Raw genomic sequence first — 21,133 nt, forward strand, 5'->3', positions numbered from 1 at the left:
TGCAGAGAATTGTACGAGCCCGAGCAGTGAAGTCTCTGCAGAGCGCAACACAGGTATGCAGGTGGAGAAAGAGACAAACCCCAAAAACCTCACACTATTTATTCTTTGCCTCCAGGAAAGAAGAGGAGGGCGCCACGGATAGCGGGGACAGGCAGGAGCCTGTCTTCCACATCTTCCCCCCCGGACTCCTGTTGCCCCTTTTCCCTTCCTGCCACCTCCCCGTGCCGTGGCCTGCCTGGAGGACAGAGCCAGAGCTAGTTTTAATTTCCCCTTCCCCATTCCCCAAGACTTTTAAATATTTAAATAAAGTTTGTTTTATTTACTTACCTGTCCTCGTTGTTGTCTGGTCATTGGGTTGGCTTTGGGGACCTCCTCGAGGTGGGAGTTGAGAAGGGGCGTGGCTTAGTATAGCAGCGCCAGCCCCTTGGCCGTGACATACACACATGTGAACAATTAATGCATTACACAGTACATTTGAACACTTCTGAGTCAATGGTCTCATCTGGCCACATTAGATAGTATTAAAATACAAAGGTGTTGCATCATTGAGTTGGAATAGTGTGCATGTTAAAACAGGTGACATTTCTGTACTTTTGTCTATTTATCTTTTAATGTTTAGACATTTCTTGACTCCACAGCAAACTGAGGATTTTTGCCTGTATTGTCTGAAAACTTAATGTTGATGTATACAGCTTATAGCTGAAATATCAGACAAGTAAACAGACAAGAGTTTTGCATTCAGTTATGCATATTAAAGTTAACTCAGAGAATCTCCTAAGGTGGTCTGAGGACATACTTACATGAAATACAAACTGATTTTAGAAAATAACTCATGTTTTCTTATGTTGTGAATCTCATGTCACGTGTGTGTGTTGTGAGAAGCACTTACAGTACAGTAGACAGCGAATCAGACGTCAATCATAGATGGACTTTCTTCATTCAGTCACGTGTACACAGTGCTTCTGGAGGTTGTGCGCGTTTAAATGTTTCTAACGACGAACAGGTCACACGTATATAATGGCGGGTACACGTGTGAAGTTTTGCATTTAGTTAAAAGATTTGTAAATTCATATTCACGTAATCCAACACTCTTTATGTTCTGCGTGTTTCTAGACAAAAGCAAAACCGCAGCAGACGATTCAGTTTTTGCAGCCATCTAAACAATTCATTTAAACTGATTCGCGAACCAATTCAAAACGTTTGGCCCGTCTGCTTTGTAAAGAATCGATTCAAAAGACTCATTTATTTGCAACACCTTGTAAGGAATCAACTTAAACGAGTCATTAATTTGCGAATGTGTGTCCGCGTGAGTGAGAGACGCATGGAAAGGAATTTGAAGCTGAACGTAATTTGCTCTATGAAAGACATTAAAAAAAGACGAAAACTAAGGACATTTAATCTATATTTTTATTTAATTTTAGTTAGTTTTGCCAGACACACATTACAGTTTTAGTTAGTTATCGGTTTTTTGTAATGCTTTGTTTTTATTTTTATTTCAGTTAACGACAATGTTTTTTCCCACCTAGTTTTTGTTTTTTCGTTCGTTTTCATTAACGATTATAACCTTGCACTTAAACACGCGCACACACATGCCAAACGGCGCTTCGTGAAGAAGATGCAGCATAAACAGTTGCTCCACATGAAGTGAAAATTATGTTGTTTTTCAGTGCTTTATTCACCAAATGTATTTAAATGGACTACAGTATGAGACACAGTAGCGCAACTCTCTCTGAAGTTTATACATCAAGTGTTCTGATCTGTGAAGGGCGGAGTTGGACTGGACACATTCAACCGCATGTGCGTACAGAAAATTGCTCACTTTAGCGTCTTTCAGTGGTTAAATTGTTTAAAATCACTTAAGTGTTAACATATGCAAGCTTTTGAAACATGTGCAAATCATCAACTTTCACCCTAAATTTGCATATTAATCCACGAATCGCATGCGAGGCGGGTTGAACCGAGGGTCGTGATCTGTACGGATCACGGATCAACTGCGATCCGTTACACCACTAATAAACATCTTGAGATACTTGGTAGCCTACAATATCTACAGTTAAGCATGTATCACGTCACATATATTGGGGTGTACAGCAGTGATGATGATGTGATGTGGAGTACCATTCATTCACATTAACCCTCTGGGGTCCGACCATTTTGGGACACTGGCAGAGGTTCTGACATGCTCTTACATTTGGTCTTTGTTCAGTTGCTTTAAACAAATTAATGGCAAGTGTCTCATAACACTGCCTTCAGCACAAACTGGCTACAATATTATATGAGCTACATGTATGTACATGTTTTTTTTTTTTGAGAGAAAAATGTTCATGCATGGTTTAAAAAAAAGCTAAAAGTTTAAGTCACTGATAAGTCCACAAAACCCATACTAAACATGTTTTCACAAGACTTTTATTAAATGAATAGTCTATCCATTTTCCATATTAAACTATGTTATTACCTTAACTAAGAAGAGTTGATACATACCTCTATCATCTTAGTGCGTGCACTTAAGCGCTGTGGCGCACAGCGACACTTTGATAGCATTTAGCTTAGCCCCATTCATTCATTGGTACCAAACAGAGATAAAGTTAGAAGTGACCAAACACATCAAAGTTTTTCCTATTTAAGACGAGTAGTTATACGAGCAAGTATGGTGGCACAAAATAAAACGTAGCGCTTTTCTAAGCGTTTTTAAAAGAGGAACTATATTGTATGGTGGAATAGCACTTTTGGGAGTACTTCGACTCGCCTGAAAAATCCGCTCCCCTTCTCCCTCTAATAATGGGAGAGGGAGAGTGTTACTGCGCCGAGTCTAAGTACTCCCAAAAGTGCTATTCCGCCATACAATATAGTTCCTCTTTTAAATCCGATTAGAAAAGCTCTACGTTTTATTTTGTGCCACCATACTTGCTCGTATAACTACTCGTCTTAAATAGGAAAAACGTTGATTTGTTTGGTCACTTCTAACTTTATCTCTGTTTTTTTTTTTCAACTAAACCCCTTTGATTTACATTAAGTCCCCTTGAGATTTTAAGTTAATATTTCAATATTTTTCAACATTTGCATGTTCTTAATTCTCTCCTCATAAGTTAATTATCACATGACATGATGCAAGCAAACAATATTTTATTTTTTAAAAGCAGTTGTAGAATTGTACTCATGCATACGACCCATCAGTGCCTTCACTGAGACTCAGCAGGGCAACAATTGATATGCTGACTCAGGTGTTACCGAGGTAAAAAGATCATGGCTGGAGCCATTAAATAGAGGTCCTTGTTTTGCTATATTGGCTGGCTTGTGGGGCATCGTACCGTGTGACGGCAGATACATTTGCAATGCCAACATCCACAGTCTGCCGGGTTGTGCACAATGTTATTGAGAACATGTTGAAAGTCCTCCACAAAATAATTATTTTCCCAGGGCCACAGGAGATGGAGGAGGTCGGAGAAGGCTTCGTCTGCCTGGCTGGGCACAATGTGTTTAAAAAAGTTGCCGGTGCAATTGATGGGTGCCATATCTGGATTCGCCCACCTGCTGGACAACAGACGCAGTGTTATATCAACAGAAAGCTGTTTCCATCATTTATTCTTCAAGCAATCTGTGACAGTACCGGGAAATTCCTTGATATCTACGTAGGCAACCCAGGGTCTGTCCACGATGTTCTGGTCCTTCGAAGGTGCACAATGTATAAACAATCCCTTTACCCACCAAAGGGCTTCTTCCTTCTTGGAGATAGGTGTTATACCCCTGTCTGCAGAATCATGTGGCCATAATCACCCCAACAGCCTTTGGCTGGTAAGAATGTCTGATTAGTTTTATTGTTACTTTAATTTTTAGAATTACAATGTAACCACCATCTCATTTTTATTATTATTGCATTCCCAAATACATTTATCTCCAGTGTCTCAATTGACAATAACTTGCACTTGCAGATCTTAAAATCTGTCAGTGCCATTGTTTTGTCTGAAGATGCACACCAGTAATGTTATTTTCTAAGGCACTTTCATTTAAGCTGCTTGAATTTCCTTATTTGAGTAAGGCCTAGTCCTGGCTTAAATGAAGTCGTTTCTGTGAAACCAGGCTAAAGTGAATGAAACATTTTGTTACTAATTAATTTACCTTGACCTAAATTGTCACTGGCTATGTTTCTCACTAACAGGTCATGTTGAACGTCGCTTCAACAAGCACCATGCAAAAGCTAGGTGCATTATTGAGCGCAATTTTGGAATGCTCAAAACCTGCAGGAGGGCTATCTTCCTGAGGGCCCTGGAGATCCGCCCTCTGTTTGTTTCAAAGGTGGTTGCTGTATACTACACAATCTTTGTCAGGCAACAAATTACATCCTGAAGGAAGAGCATACTGAAGATGAGGATGCGGAAAACACAGATGAGGACCTGGTGCAAAAGGGAAACAACACCCGGGCCAGACTCGCAGCACAGCTCTCTGAAGAACTGCCTGCAAGAACATGATTATAGTTAGTTTAATTAGGCTAAGTCATGGGTGTGAGTTATTAAGTGTGGGTGAGTGTGTAGGTGTAAACAGGTATACAAATGTAATGATTCCTGTTTCTTCTGAGTGTTTGTTCAAATAAATATTTAAAATCCTCTTATTAATTAGTGGGTGGGTTGACAATTACTTGTTGTATTATGTAGTGTAGGTTAACTGAGTGGGTGGGCGATATTAATTTGTGAGATAGCAGATAAACTGTAAGTAATTCAAAAAATTCATAAATGATTAATAAATGATTCAAGTCGTCACAGTCATCTAAATTTTATTAGAGCTTCTCAATAAGCTTTTCCAAAAAGAGCAAGGTAACATTTTTCTCTTCCTTCTTAGCAGCTGCCTGACTTTCCCTTTCCTCATCTCTTTCTGCTTTCTTCCTCAGAAGGTCAACGAGGTCTGAGGTGCTCTGTCACTTCCTGCATGGTTTCTGTGCTGCACTGCCAGGGTCAGGGGCAGAAGAGGAAGAAGCCACTATGCCACCAGCAGTAGCAGACACATTTGCTGCAACTACCAGGGGTGGAATAATAGAATGCTGCCCCCGGAGCACCGCATCCATTTCTACATACCACTGCCAAGTGGCAGCTGTGACTTCTCCTGCCTCTACCCTTTTCCCTGTTGGTGGGTCCCTTAACTCCTAATAATAATAATAAGAACAATACTAATAATAATAATACAAGAAAACATTTATTCCTTTACTGCACTATAAATAATCAAACACATACATATATATAAACATACAGCCACATCAATTCAAAAAGGTAGTCTTACCTTATATTTTTCTTTAAGGTTGTTCCACTTCTTTTGGCCTGTTTAGCCATAACTGGAAAAGCACTTTTAACAAAAACCCTGAATGGAGCAAATAAATAATCAGAAACAGAAAACTATATTGTAAAATTAGCCTGAAATAAAATATATAAAATAAAAATGGTGTTACTTATGCTGCGTTTCAGGCAACCTGTAAATCACGACTTCAAAACCACGACTCACGACTCTGAACTGGGAGTACATCGATCTAGTACGAGTTCACGGGTGGGAAGTCACGGGTTTGACTGCCATTCCAGTGCACTTTCACAGGTAGAAGGTTGTAAAAACATGGGTTACAGGCTGCCTGGAACGCATAGAGTCGTAAGTCGTGGTTTTGAAGTCGTAATTCACATGCTTAAAAACCTGCCTGGAACTGTCACGACAGGGTTGGAGAGACAGGACGCAAACGCAGAGTTCGAACCAATAAATAACATTTAATAATAAAACTGGAAACAAAACACGAGGAGTAAAATAACAGGCATGTAAGTAACACAGGAACATCCAACGTGAACAGGAACAGACATGGAAGTAATGACAATGACAATCTACCGGCAACCGGTGTGACAGAAACAAGGCATATAAATACAAAGACAATTAAACATAAGACAGGTGTGGTGTATTGGCTTAATGAGTCAATGAGAGTCCAGGTGAGACGGATCAGTGCAATACACAAAACATGACACGGACTAGCCGTGACATAACCCCTCCCTCTACGAGTGGCTACCAGACACTCAAATAAACACAAAACAAAAACAAAGTCTGGTAGCAAGAGTCCAAGGGAGGGGTGGAGGGCTTGGGGACCCTGGCGAAGCCGGCAGCCGCCGGGACGAGACCAACAGAAACGGTTGGCCGGACTGCGCCAGGAGAACCGGAGCGATCGCTCCGAGAACCGAGGCAGACGAATTACCCCCCTCCTGGGAATCGTCAACGATCAGCTGCCCCCGGAAGTCATCTCCCATCCCCTCGCGGAAACGGAGACCCTCTCTCGGTAGCCACCCCGGGGAAATGATCGGGCGTGGTCCGTTCCGGATACCCCCTGCGAGCAGGATGGTGGTCCTCCGAGGGACCGTCGTCGACGACTCAACCGTTGGGGGACCGCCTGGGCCGATCCTCCTCCCGCATGCTCGCGGGAGCGAGCGATCGCTCACGGTGGTCCCCAAGAGACATCGGGGCTGATGGGGAATACACCCCGATGTCACTACTCCCCCTCGACGAAACTCCTGGGGGAGCCGCCCTCCGTGAACCCGCTGCGTCCAGTGCTGGCCGGTAGATTCTGTCACGACAGGGTTGGAGAGACAGGACGCAAACGCAGAGTTCGAACCAATAAATTACATTTAATAATAAAACTGGAAACAAAACACGAGGAGTAAAATAACAGGCATGTAAGTAACAGGAACATCCAACGTGAACAGGAACAGACATGGAAGAAATGACAATGACAATCTACCGGCAACCGGTGTGACAGAAACAAGGCATATAAATACAAAGACAATTAAACATAAGACAGGTGTGGTGTATTGGCTTAATGAGTCAATGAGAGTCCAGGTGAGACGGATCAGTGCAATACACAAAACATGACACGGACTAGCCGTGACAGGAACGCAGCATTACTCCCAGCCAGACTTGGAGGAGTTCCTTTTTTTCAGTGAAGAGGGCTTAATTCGCTCCCCTCCACTGAATAAGTAGTCTCGTCTGTTCATTGGTCCTTAAGTAAAATAAAAAATAGATTAATAAACTGAGTAACCAAAGTTAATTAAGCATGTTCAATGTAGTAAGCTCAGATAGCTTCAAACATCGTTTTAACTTAATGTTTACGATTACCCCAGGATAGAAACTGTCGTAAGTTAGTTTAACCAAAATACTTAGGTACTGAGGAATGAATATGACTTCTTAACAACCTCATATAAATTAATATACATATATATGTACAAACATATTTGTGTTATTGTCGTTAAGACGGCGTTAAAAACGAACAATTGTGTGTAGCCCCTCCTTCCTCCGTCATTGTTTTGCCGCAATTACTTCTGGGGCGTAAATGGATTTTTAGCCCGCAAGTCTACACTCAATAAATCCTTGATATCAAGAATTTTTATGCATCCTCTGTACTGGCGTTTTTGAGAATTGGAATTGAACTTCGACGGCTAATGATGACGTACAACGAGAACACAAGGATCCAAGATCGCTGAACAACGCAAATTTAGAAACAGCCAAGAGAAGTCTGATGATGAGAATCTGAGCTGAGCCTAGGTGTGTAACGATGTTGTCCAGTTTAGTACTCACTCTCTTAAATTTTAAATCCTGAAAGAAATTAAGTTTGTTTGTGTTTGTGTCTGTGAACATGATTTAGTGTGGTGAATGAATGTAATCTCAGCTGGCATAACAAGCAGCAGGAGAGCACCTTTTTTACGTTGTGTTATATGCTCAGAACTTATAGCTTATAGCATTGTTTATTTACTCGCATGGCATTTGTCTCTTTATTAACAGGCCAAGGGCTCACTGTGGATACAGACTTTTTATGTAGAACCAAACAGCACTTTGAACAGGTAAGATGTATTCCAAAGAATTCAAAATAAATACAGGAAATGTTTGCAATAGAATTAGGCATGTTTTTGTATCCGAGAGTAGAGTTATTAAAACATATTAAACTTATTGCCCATAAATTCTTTAATATTTCAAAGATGTCCCATAAGAGACCTTTGCCAGAACAAAAGCGAAACCTTTAATTTTATTTAAAAAACCAGCTAAGTGAGAAAAGACAGACTAACACACTGACAGAACAGGAGAAACAAACAGGACAAAGAGAGCAACAGACAGGACAGACTGACAAACGCGTAAAGGAGCAACAGACAGGACAGATAGACGTACATGCAGAGGAGAACAGATAGAACGCCCAACAGTGCAAATGGAAGAAGACACAGAAGAAGAGACAGAAGAGACCCCCCAATCCAACAGCAGGGCCAGAAGAGTCGTGCTTTGTCTGGAGCAGAAACATATAAATCCATTTTTAAAAATGACTGGACCTCTTCATGGCCATTTATTACCAGAGGGAGCTTCAATACGCACTACTGGTGTGTAGTCTGGCGTATTGAAAACTCATGTTGCCACCATCTGTGGCAGATGTAGTGCCCCACATAAAAAGCAAAGGCCACCAAGAAAAGCAACAGGCCACAGCCACAATATCCCAATATACAATGCCCGCTCTCTCTGTTGGGGGGGATTTCTGCACAAGAGGTTAAGGTATGATATTTGTAATGGTTCTGTCAAGGTTCAGTCAAGAGTGTTGTGTTATAGTTGGTCAGGTTAAAATCCAGTTTTTTCACTTAGAGATCTTAGTTGTTGAATGTGTTTTTTATTTGTGCCCTATTATTGCAGGTGACTATGTGAAATAAACTATGGTATTTTGGGAGGATTAATAATTTTTATTTTTTACAGACAAGAAGGGCTGAGGTCAAAGTGACAGTTGGGCTGGTAGGTCACAACATCCCACTAGCATTTGCAGACCACCTGGGGCCTCTCCTAAAAGTATCTTCAAAGACAGCGCAGGAGTACAGGTGTGCCAGGACTAAGTCATCCTGTATTGCCAATGAAGCACTCGCACCATATTTCACACAGCAGCTTGTGACAGAGATGACAAAATCCCGTATACCCTTATTGGGTCGAATGACACTGGTATTTCCCAAACTGTTTGAGATTTTTCTCCTCTGCAAAGCTTTTGCTTTGTGTATTTCAGACCTGCAAACTTGTCGCTTTTCGGCGACAATCGCCGTTTTCTTGGTCAATTGGGTCATTCACGTGAATCACGTAGAACCGTAGAGTTTTTTTTGAGGTGGTGGGGGGGGGGGGGTCGGGAGGCTGCCCTTCATCTGAATGCCATGCGGGCTAGAATTGCCAAACATTATTGGATAATTCTTATAATTGACATTTCTCTGGGCCAATCGGAATCTTAGCACTTGCTTTTCTCTGGGCCAATCAGAATCTTAGCACTTCCTTCAGAATCTTGAAGACATCGCGGTCCTTTGGATGAGAGATACACCTCTACCACGCGAGTCTGATGGACACTTTTAACGTGAAGGAACCATCTTATTCGAGGTAAGTCAACTTTTTAGGAGCAAAAACAACAACTATTTGTTTGCTTGATTTAATTAGCGTTCGCTACCGCTTATATTGTATTTTTAGGAACGAGTCAACGCCAAGAAAATGCACAAACGTAGACCTTGCATAAAGTTTGCCTATGCTTTGAGCAAAATGACTAATGTTAGCTAACTTAGCAAGGACGATTGTTAGCTAGGCTTATCGTTACCCAGGTGCTCTGCCCTGAGTTCCGAGATATACGGCTAACGTTACTACTCGAATTCTGAGCTACCGTTACCCTGAATAACTTATTCATGGTGGCTGTGGTGCGCGCTTGCGCAGGCAGTCATTCGTGGTGTGGGTAAATGTGACTGTTTACACAATAGCTGATGCGAGAGTAATGTTAAAGGAAAACACCACCGTTTATCAATATTTTACTATGTTCTTGCCTCAACTTAGACTAATTACATACCTATTTTTTTTCAATGCATGCACTTAATCTTTGTACATCGCGTTGTGAATGTGTTAGGATTAAGTATAGCCCCATTCATTCCTGGTGGCTGTGTAACAGTTACCTGGTAAGCAGTAATTTCTAACAACATAGGGCTATTTAGATAAAACAACCTGGTGAGCGTGTTGTCCTAGGCTAATACACCAACAGCAAATTTTTGTATAATAAAGGACTACATTTTGCATCAAAGTCTGTCATTTAAAATCTTTACATTGTATTGTTAGTTGAATTTACATTATGAACACTTGCACTTTGAGATTGTTTATTCAATGTAAGGAGCCCTACATATAAAATGCATTATTATTATAATTATTGAACAGAAATGTATTTTTGACATTCACTGCATATCAGTCATACAGTATGGAAACACGTTGTTTTATCATTTTAGTCCTATGTATGATAGTTTGCAAGGTTATATTTTAATGATTTTAATTTCCTTTCAGGCAATGGTTCTGGGCACTTTGGGGGAGCACTCACTGCCATTCAGAATGGCCCGTCATCGTCAACCTTGCACAGATGCCGGCTGAGGACAAAGTGGCTCAAATATACATCTATACAAAATATATATTTTTTTATTTCTGTCTGTTTCTTGTTGTTTTTTTATTTCAGTCTCATGCTTCACAACACTTCCAGGCGTTTCCGTGAGTTGTAAATAAAAACATTTGTAAAATATTAAATGTGTCGTTCTCCTTAAGCCTTGTTGGACTTTAAGGCGTCCATTGCATGTTCATAATTTAGAGGAAAGGCACAAGATACGAATATCTAAGTTCAAATATTTATTGATCAGATATGAAAAAGTTTAACAGCGCGCTGGATCTTCTCATGACCACATCTGGTAAGCGAAGACCCCCAGCCTCTTTTTTGACAATTATTTATATATTATGTGACGTCGATCTTTCTTCAGAAAATCTCCACCCACAAAGGCCGTTCCCCTCGTCCATCTGACTCCATCACCACACCCAATTTCAGCCTGTAGGCAAAGATGGACACACATAGACAAAGAAAAACAAACTGTTCTCCTCTCATCCCTGGGAGCCCTGCAGTTCCTCTCTAGTACTCCTCCACTCCACATAGCATGTTATAATGCTTTCTTAGAAACAAATCATTAATAAAACATTCATTTATAAAAAACATAGGCTGTAAGATGAAAGTGATTATTATGTAAAACATATTTCAATATCATGACATCATTTCATTATTCGTAAAATTGGTTATATGAATAAGGCACACATTAACTTCTTTAGATAGATAAACACATATTAAATCTTTTACTGCAATACTACTTCTAAGCAAACACTTTAATCATTAATAAAAACCATCTGTTAGGAAAGAAAACACACACACACACACACACACACACACACACACACACACACACACAGGAGATTCTGTTTCTTCAAGGTTGAGCTGCCCTGCCCCCATTAAGTTATTCTGTATGCAACCTTCATTTCATTGGTTAATACAAATTTATCAAAGACAACATCTTATATTTATTACATCAATTATTCAATGATTAATACTGATTAAGTAAGAAATACATGGCATATTTTATCCTGTGAATATTAAAGCATTGGTTCATAACATGGTTCCCTGTTTGCTTTTCTCCCTCAGGCCTCTCTCTTATCTTAACAATTTCCAGACGTATACATTCCTCAGCATATGCTGTTTCTCCCCCAACCGAAACCACAGCCAACTTTCTTGTACTCAGTACAGAAAGCATAATAGTACATATGAATTATAACATGACATACTGATTAATAAAACAACATAAAAATCCCACAGCCTCAATGATGTTTTAACATTAATTTTGGATTAAAGTATGCAGATTTTTAAGTCCTGCTCAGACTCATATTAAAATCACAAAAAAGTAAGCAAAGCCCGTGCAAAGACCTTTTTTACTCTGAGGAGTTTGCAGGTCTGGTATTTTTAGACATCTAACAACATGAACATCTGTATGATTCTAAATTGTCTTTATTATAGGAGTCCAAAAGATGAACCCGCTAACTTTCAGGGTCTTCATGGTCAGCAAAGTTGTCCACCAGTTTTTAAGTATGTGCACAACAAGTTGGACAAGATGTGGGACAGCATGTGTGAACTTTACCTAAATTAACTCCACCTTAGAGGAGCATAGCATCCCTTAAAAGAACTGCATTGGTCAGGCATGAAAACGGGTCAGGGGTGATAAAGGTGCTCAAAGGGGCGATAGGGCCAGGAAGTAGAATCAAACTCCCCCAGAATAAATATGATGGCCTCATTAGGGGACATGCTGTAACTTTACTTGTTTATTCTTCAGGCATGTGATCGGCCAAAGACAAAAAATAAGGAACTCAACATCCCTCCATGTGCGCAGAAACAAAATGCACACCATAACATACGCAAAAAAAAATGTTATAACATTATACGCAAAATAAATGTGGAAAGCTGTAACAAGTAGCATTCCTGTACTATTTTACATCTGCAATAATTTTATTTTGCCATAATCTTGAACATCAGTCGCAAGGCCATAAAATTGTAAGTTGGCCTTGGTATAGGGTGGACCTGAAGGCCTACATGTAATTTAAAAATACTTAATTTTACAATATAGTGTAGCGTAGCAACATATGGAGATGACTTTTTATACGCTGTAAATATTAACGTGTTGTTAAATGTCTTTATTATCTCCACCTGTACTGTTTTTGTCCCTTCCGTTTAGTGTTTTGTCCCGTCCCTCGCTATTGCGAGAGTTTGCCTGGCGATCTCACGTCAGGTTGCCGGTGATACTTACGGAATGTACATATATGGCGCCGGTTCCGGCGTGCGGGACAGCGTGATATTGGTTGGCAGGCGATCGCTGGAAACCGCTTAGGTTATTCACGTAACCCCGGTTCCCTGAAAAAACGGGAACGAAGCATTGCGTCAGTTAGCTGACGCTATGGGGCAAACTCCTGTTTACTCCGTGACTGAAGCCTATTGGTTAACGTCTGTACAAAGTACAGACCAATTACATTTGAACCCGCGCGCGGGATGCACACGTCCTTATATAAGCGCGGTTCAATCGTCAGGAGCTCAATATTATTCGACTGAAGCGCGCAGCCGAATAACACTCGCTGCGTAGACGTTTGTAGCACGGCAAGAGACGCAATGCTTTGTTCCCGTTATTTCAGGGAACCGGGGTTACGTGAGTAACCTAAGCGTTCCCTTTCAATACGGTTCACTTCCCATTGCGTCAGTTAGCTGACGCTATGGGGGAACGTAATCCCATCACGCCGTGCATATACAACGTACTGAAGTGCCTTACCGGAGAGACACTGCGTGTGGCCCTATACCCGGCATATTCACAGCTTTAAAGCAAATGTGTAAGCACCATATAAATTGTTGACGCGCACACGGTGGGGTTTTAAACGCACCGGGGCACATAACATAGCACAAGACGGAGAGGTACCGAGCGTGCCGCGGCTGTGCGAGATAAGTAAATTCAGAGGCACGTTGGTGAGCTCGCTGAGCGCACCGTGGTGTACACATAAAACGCATGAGCGTGCATGATTGAGCCGAGAGAACCTGCGCTCGTAGGGCAGGGACGTCTAAGCTGTACAATCTGACAACGTAGACGGCGAAGACCAGCCGGCCGCGTAGCAGATATCAAATATAGATACCCCTGTAGACCAAGTTCATGAAGAAGCCAAACTCGCACAGAGTGGGCTCTATATAGGACATAGCTCATAGAGGGGCGTGAGCCAGTGCGATGGTTTCAACGATCCATCTAAATAACCACTGTTAGCAACAGACATACGTGTAGTGAGTGATCTGCGAAGCTCACGAACGGCCGATCTGACTATAATATGCGGCAGAACGGTTCGTAGCGTGGAATTATACAGATACCACAATAGTGTGAACCCAGGTGCGCCCTCGAGCGCATCGGGATGCATATAGGTAGTATTATAGTGCACCGATCGGTGAGCTTTCCAAGCGCGCCGTAAATGTGTATTGACTATAAATTGCACGGGCACAGGTGAACACTTGAATACATCATGAATGCATATAGATGAATCAGAGTGTTATAATGCACAGGCCGGCAAGATTCTCGAGCGCGCCGTCATGTGTTCTGATAATAAATTGTGCGCACACGGGTGAACCCTTCAGTGCACCGTGAATGCGTATAGATAAATCAGTGCACAGAACGCGCCGTGAATGTGTACAGATATGATTGATGAACGTAACGGTGGGCACCCAACGCACCGTGAACGTACACAGATGAACAACAATGTATGTGTCACAAAGCATAACACAGCTGTGTATACAGGTAAGCTTTTCCAAGCGCATCTTATTGTATACCAAAATGTTATAACGTGCACATGTGAGCTTCTCTAAGCGCACGGTGGACGCATATAATTAAAAAACATATTGTGCATACAGGTGAGCTAATGGGCGCACCTTTAATGCAACAAACCTCAGTAGTGCAAGAAGCAGGGATGTCAAAGCTGTAAACTGACAACGTGGACGGCGGGAACCAGCCGGCCGTGTCACAATTGTCAAATGAGAAACCTCTAAGACCATGCCCATGCTCTAAGACAAGTGAGCATACTTGTCACAGGAGGTGATAATGTCAACGATCCATAAATAACCTGTATTGACAGGTGCTCTAGTGAGTGATCTGTGACGCGGATGAACAGCTGATCGTCTGGACCTTGGACGGTTCCAGAGCGCTGTGCCTCGGGCACCGTCCGCATCTGAGAAATGACAGGCTTATGAATAAAGTGAATGGCCAGCCGTAAAAGCATGGTTCGCTGTTACTGCCACCGTCCGCATCTGAGAGATGACAGGCTTGTGAATTAAATGAATGGTCGGTCGAAAAGCGTGGTTCGCTGTTATCACGGCCACATAGATATAGGTAGGGGAGAGAGCCGCCGTGCCTCTGTGGTGAGGAGAAAGGTGTTCCACCCACGATTCACGGGGGGTTTAGACTTTCAATGTCACTAGACAGAATGGATCAGACTTTGCATAAGGACGCCTCGCGAAAGGGGTCCTAGCAGCTTGTGTCAATGTGTCATAAGGCACGTAATGTAGGTCGTGTCCCACGGATGCCATCTCCGCACGCCCATCGTAATGGGTTAATATTTTGAATCTTGGTAGTTTAAGCATGAGATGCGTATCACTCTGATTGAACATAGCTTATAAAGCGATGCAATGAGTTTATAAAGGAGATGACTCGTCAGCTTGTACAGGGGGCGAGATCTCAGTCTGGTTCGGTAAATAATGAAACCACCGTAGTTTGCCCGACCGCATTATCACAATAACACGGTCGAGAGTGCTGCAGTGCTAAATCATCCCCTTAATGTACCGTACTCACAGTACAAGGTGATTGATATGAGACAAACGGCGTTCCACGCGCCGAAGGCTGATTGCCGTCGTAAAGCGTGTTCAACCCACAGCAGATGCTGGGCTAGCTCGTAATGACAGCACTTCATGCAGCCGTGTGTAACTTAAGCATAAGCTTCCCGGCCGTCAGCTCGGGGCGGGACCTTTGCTTAGTCAAACTGAAGTGGACTTATGAACAGAATGCCACGATATTCAGCTTTCTGAGGCTCGTTAGAGGGGTACGTGTGCCCGTCTTAAACGAGATGCCGCGCGCGTCTAACTGTGTGCACGCTTTGAGCTTTGAAACTTATTGTGGCGGGTAGCAAGCTCACTTGAGGTTGATATTACCCTTAATATCTCCGAGTATTGGAGCGGAGGTGTGAGCGTCTTCGGATCCGCTAATATAAATCAGCTATATGGCCGAAAAACATCATAAACAGGAAATTCATAGCAGAGAGGCTCACCGAGCCGCTGTGCTGGACGCTATTACAACAGCGCCTGCTCTTTTAGCTTATAGCTTTATATAAAAAATATTGATCTTACTGGGCGGCCGCAGGGGAGACCTCGTCAGGCATGTGTCCGCTGCACAGGGCTCGTACCACGGCAAGCGAAGGCTATCTTCGGTTCTCGTCCGGAAAGCGGCAGGGGAAGACGCTAGACCTGGACTCTGCTATCTTCAGTTCTCAGCCGGAAAACAAAGGGGAAGACGCTAGGCCTGGACTCCGCTGCAGGGCTTTTGTCAACGGCGAGGTAAGGCTTCTTATTTTTCTTCGGAGCAGCGAGAGGTTCGCGCTGAAGGAGAAAATAATGAGCTCCTGACGATTGAACCGCACTTATATAAGGACGTGTGCATCCCGCGCGCGGGTTCAAACGTCATTGGTCTGTACTTTGTACAGACGTTAACCAATAGGCTTTAGTCACGGAGTAAACAGGAGTTTCCCCCATAGCGTCAGCTAACTGACGCAATGCGAAGTGAACCGTATTGAAAGGGAACACTGTATACATTTGCCGTCCTTGTAAAGCTTACCTTTCCTTGAGGAATAAACATTGTTTTGGGATTATTCACCTTGGAAGACACCTTCACACTCACTCTTTTGGATTATGCTGCTGGTTGCTATCATCACCGGTGGGACAAATCCCCACTTGCAAATATAGTGAACTTGAGACTTTCAAGCACACACATACACGCACATTCACGGTATTACTTGGAAATCGTTGTTTGTCTTGTATATATTTTGTTATTGTATATTCTTGTGTATTCTGTTATCTTATTTTACTGATTTAAGGCGAGCATCTTCCCCTTTATTATATTTTGTACACTCTGTGTTACAATAGTACTGGTTAAATTAATTACATTATGGTTTTAAATGAATTACATTATGGAGTCATGGGTTGAATAATTTTCAGATCAGCAAAAAAGTGATGTGGGAAAATAAAATATAACAAATCAAGAAATTACAGGCATATAAAATAGAAAAGAACAAAGTTACAAATAAAGTAAGATCTAACCATATTGATTAGGTAGAGAAACAGTATCAAATTAATATAACTGTTTTCATTCTATAAATTAAATAAAATTAATATTTTTAAAGCTATAATAGTGATTTTCCTTTTGTCTTCTGTAGTTTGATTGACATGATGACTCAAACATAAGCATTTCTTTTAAGAGGAACTGTCCCTTTAACACCTGAGAAGCGCTGATCTATACACTGACACATATGATCAACTGCTCACTTATATAATAAATGTTGGTAACACTTTATTTTATGACCAGCAATGTACCGCGTAATTAAGCCGAATTTACAGCGTATCTATTTGTAACATCAGGGTACCTCTACAGTACGTACTTGTAGGTATAAGGGAACCATAATGTTAAGTTTGGGGTAATAAGGGGGTAAGAATATGAAAAATTGTAAATTATTTATACTCTAATTATTTTATAACTACAGGGTACCTATTGTAATATTACATGGTATGTATGACTTTGTCAAGTCTATGGGGAAATTATGTATTTTTTTATGATTTTATTGTGAATTTTTCATATTGACTACTGAATGTTGTATACAGTCGATGTCTACGAGCCACATTGGCAAATAAATATAACAAAACATCACTTTTATTTTAGTAGCCTATATAACCTGCTTTTAATAACAGGAGCACCAGACAACTGAGCACCAGACAGCGGGCAAGGGACTGAGGTCAGCAGAGATTGGCTGTAATACAAAGAAGGTAAAGGCAGGCTGGAAGCAGTCTATAGCATAAGTGGGGCTCAGCACACTCCTGGAAGTAGACAGGTCAAGGCTGGTGGAGAGGGAAGAGGAAGGCTCTTACAGTCACCGTACCAGAGGAAGCAGGGGGCGACCAGAAGAAAGTACTGCAGCAATCGAGAGGGATGGACGTCTGGGCTGGAGAGCAGAGGAGATGCCTAAGCAACAGATCAAGGACCTAACAGGGCTAGTAACAAAATAATGAACGGCAAGGCTAGAAAGGACACGACTAAACTAAACAACTAAGTGAAAGCAAGACTTATCACAAGCTAAGCAAGCAACACAGTCTGGCACAAGACAGAAAACACAAGGGCAATATATAGGGGAAGGAATGAGGAGATAACGAGAGAGGACAGCTGAGGGGCATGAACTAATAACAAGGAAATTAACAAGGAAACAAGAGGGGTGGGGTCAAGACACCACAATGACAGCAGAGCACATGGCAGTCTGGCAAACAAATATCAAATCACAAGACAACAAGGTGAAATCAAACTGAAGACCTGACAACATACTCCACCAACCTGTACAAAATCATACTAAGATTGCACAATGTACACTTACTGACAACAATACGGAAGCAATACAAATGAAAAACAAAAATATATTTTTCTAATGTTGTAATTTTTAACTAAGTGCAACTCCAGCAACAGATAGACTAAAACAAGATAGTATCACAACAAAACATACTGTGACATTCCTTCACAAATCTTGTCATGACAACCGCCAATAAACACTTATAAACACACAATAAAGACTTAACTCACTCTACATTATGTGATAGAGCACACAACTTCTTAACACGCACCGGCCCGGCGGCGGTCCCTAGGGGGCGTTTTTACGTGTTTTTGTACTTTGTTTAACATCAAATATTCAATCAACAATCATAAACTTTGCATTATTTGAAAGTTTAAACACTCAAAATTCATGTTCTGAGCTTATTTTTGCAATCAATACACTGGTGTGGATAAGATTAAATAAAATGCAGACGGAATTTGTGGGTACTCACATGTCTTGCCATATGGTTCTGATCATCTCTGACAATTCCCAAAAACTTCAACGTACATTGCAACGTAAGGGTCCACTCTTCAAAAAGCATCCCACGTTTTAATCCAAAACAACGAAAAATAGTGATAAATCCAGCAATACCCTCCTTTATTTACATCCGCGCTTCCGCTAAGTATGATCGATCATGTTTATTTTCTATCAAATATCGAGTTTTATCAGTGAAAATCCATCTCTTCCTGCTTCGTTAGACTCTTCCGATAAATATCCCGCCCTATTTTTCTGTTTTGTTCAATCAGATAAGGTTTGACAACTCAAAATGAATCGGGAACACCGATTTGCCCAGACAGATGTCCTTCAGCTAACCATAGGCTTTTGACTGGATTACGCCAAAACAAAGCCAGCCAATGCTTAGCCAGCAAAGTTTTGATGGGCAGGGGTAGTAACCAATCATGAAACGATTACAAGGATTCAACTTACGTCAGTAAAGTGTACTTCTGCGCAAATCTACAGAAGCGCATGGAGAGGAATGCCCACGCCCCCTCCCTGCGCGTTTGTTTGTTTGGGTAGCATAGCAGCCGGCTAGGCTCTCCGGAGCCGCTGAGAAACCTCTCAAAGGTTAGATATAACATCTCCATTGTGGATTGTCGACTGCAGAGGACTTGTTTGTGTTGAGAGTGTTTTGGAGAAGTTGATAAAGAGCATGATCGCGGAGCAAAGATACAAGATTGGATATAAACAATCCGCGTCGTCGACGAGAGATGGACCGGACTATGAGCTCAGCTGCGCTCGCTTGGATAAAGTAAGTGGATTCTTTTGTTCATTAGTTATTTTACGTTACATTTCTAGTTTCTTGTTAGCTGTTTTGATTATAAAGTAACAGTGGAGATGACTAAAATACGAGTTTTACATGGTTTCATTTTCTATGACATGTTATATAAATGAATCATTTTTATAGCTATATGAATCAAATGCACAGAATATACAAACTAAAAACAAGATATGTGGTGGAAAATATGAGTATTACCAGCTGAGAAATATAGGTTATTTGGCAAACATAAGACATTTGTAATTATAAATATATTCATGTAATGTGTGTATGTGTGTATATATTATGTTCATGTATATTACATCATAGTTTCTCATACAAATAGTTGTATGTCTCTAACTTTTGACTCAAACTAAAATCCTCTCTTGCTTTGTGTGTGTCTGTGTTGTGTTGTGTTGTGATGTGATGTGATGTAACAGGTCTTCAGCTGACATCCAGAGGAGGACTGGAATCTGGAGTGCATTCATGAGCGACCACATTCAAAATAGCAAGTATTTTGTTATAATGTGCAAATGTTTTTTTCTGAAATAGTTTTTTCTATGTGCTTCGGTGGGCAGAGAAGTTCTGAATTGATATACATCATGTAATATGTAGTCCTGACTCATTTTCTTTTGATAATCATGTCATTTTGTTATCATGTGTATATTTGGAGTTTCCAAGTGCACTTTTTCTGAAAGGACGCCTGGACTTTTTTGAAATAAAAGCTCACAGAAACAACATTTTTTGGAGTATCATTCTCAAATTTGAATCACAGCATGGTCAGACATTCAGTTTACCTATATGGTGTCCCCAGGTGTCTCAGATGACCATTTCATACCTTTTTTGCTAAGTGAATGTTATTTAAAGAAAAACGGAAGTCATTTAATGTATATTTTACCTTGTTTTACTCTGTTTCTTTACTACTCTGAGTTGTTATGACTATTAGGCAACAATATGTCAAGTGTCTAGTTTCAAACAAGACCAGAATTATGAATATAGACCATAGGGTTTAAGAGCTGCAGACGTTTTAGTTTGGAGTTGTCGTTTTTCAGAAAATGCTCAAAAATAGAAGTGCTGGCTAACAGGTTAACCAACTTAGACTAAAACACTAAATAAAATTCTTATTCAAAAATTTGTGCAAATAATTTATACAATTCACTTCGACTGCGCTACAATTTCCCAGTGGAAGGGAACATATTTGTTTATTTACAGAGAACAAATATTACTTCTGGAATAATGTATGCAATACCTGTATGCATAGCGCGAGTGTGGGGGAGAGCCGAGTCTGATTGAATGTTAAAACAAAAACGGATTTTACTAAATATTATAATAAAGATAACGGCAGCAGTCACTATGAGAACTCCTGTAGCAGGAACTCCACTATTTTAGATTGTGTTCGACTTCAAGCGGCGCTGCAAGAATGACAGGTTGATGACATCAAAGTACAAGGGAAAGGTTTTCATCCAGTCCCACTTGAATGCAATAGATGGTGCATTCCCAGACATCACAAGTGAACACTCTCAGGGTGGATTAGACATGGCAAAGATCAGTCAGTAATGTTAACAGTTTATCATCTTATTTGTTTTCAGTATCTAGCAGAGGAAAGTGGACACCCAAAAGACCCTGGACAAAAGCTGAAGTGAACACTGTAATGCGACACTTCAGATCTCTCATCAGCAAAGGTAACTTGGCATCAATGAGAGAGTGTGGGGTCTGCAAAAGGTGTGAGCATCAATTGCTACAAAACAGTACAGAGCAAAACATCAGAGACTTTGTTAGGAACCGAGGGCTTACCTTGCGCATGGAAAAGTGACAATGAGTCACAATGTTCTGAAC

At 41.1% G+C, this 21,133-nt stretch overlaps 2 long non-coding RNA genes across 4 annotated transcripts in view; one reads left to right on the plus strand and one right to left on the minus strand.

Moving 5' to 3' along the window:
- LOC141282922 (uncharacterized) overlaps window positions 1-18,604 on the minus strand; it is a 336,747-nt gene extending 318,143 nt beyond the window's left edge. For all 3 annotated transcript variants that reach the window (XR_012337801.1, XR_012337802.1, XR_012337800.1), the window contains exon 1: window positions 18,494-18,604. This is a non-coding gene — a long non-coding RNA (uncharacterized lncRNA). The remainder of the gene's footprint in view (window positions 1-18,493) is intronic.
- Window positions 18,605-19,153: 549 nt separating this feature from the next.
- LOC135718236 (uncharacterized) lies at window positions 19,154-20,037 on the plus strand. The gene is made up of 2 exons (XR_010520682.2): window positions 19,154-19,291; window positions 19,738-20,037. It is a non-coding gene; the product is annotated as an uncharacterized lncRNA (long non-coding RNA).
- The last annotated feature ends 1,096 nt before the right edge of the window (window positions 20,038-21,133 follow it).

Source organism: Paramisgurnus dabryanus, chromosome 10, assembly GCF_030506205.2.
Source record: "Paramisgurnus dabryanus chromosome 10, PD_genome_1.1, whole genome shotgun sequence".
In the NCBI taxonomy this organism is placed as follows: Eukaryota; Metazoa; Chordata; class Actinopteri; order Cypriniformes; family Cobitidae; genus Paramisgurnus; species Paramisgurnus dabryanus.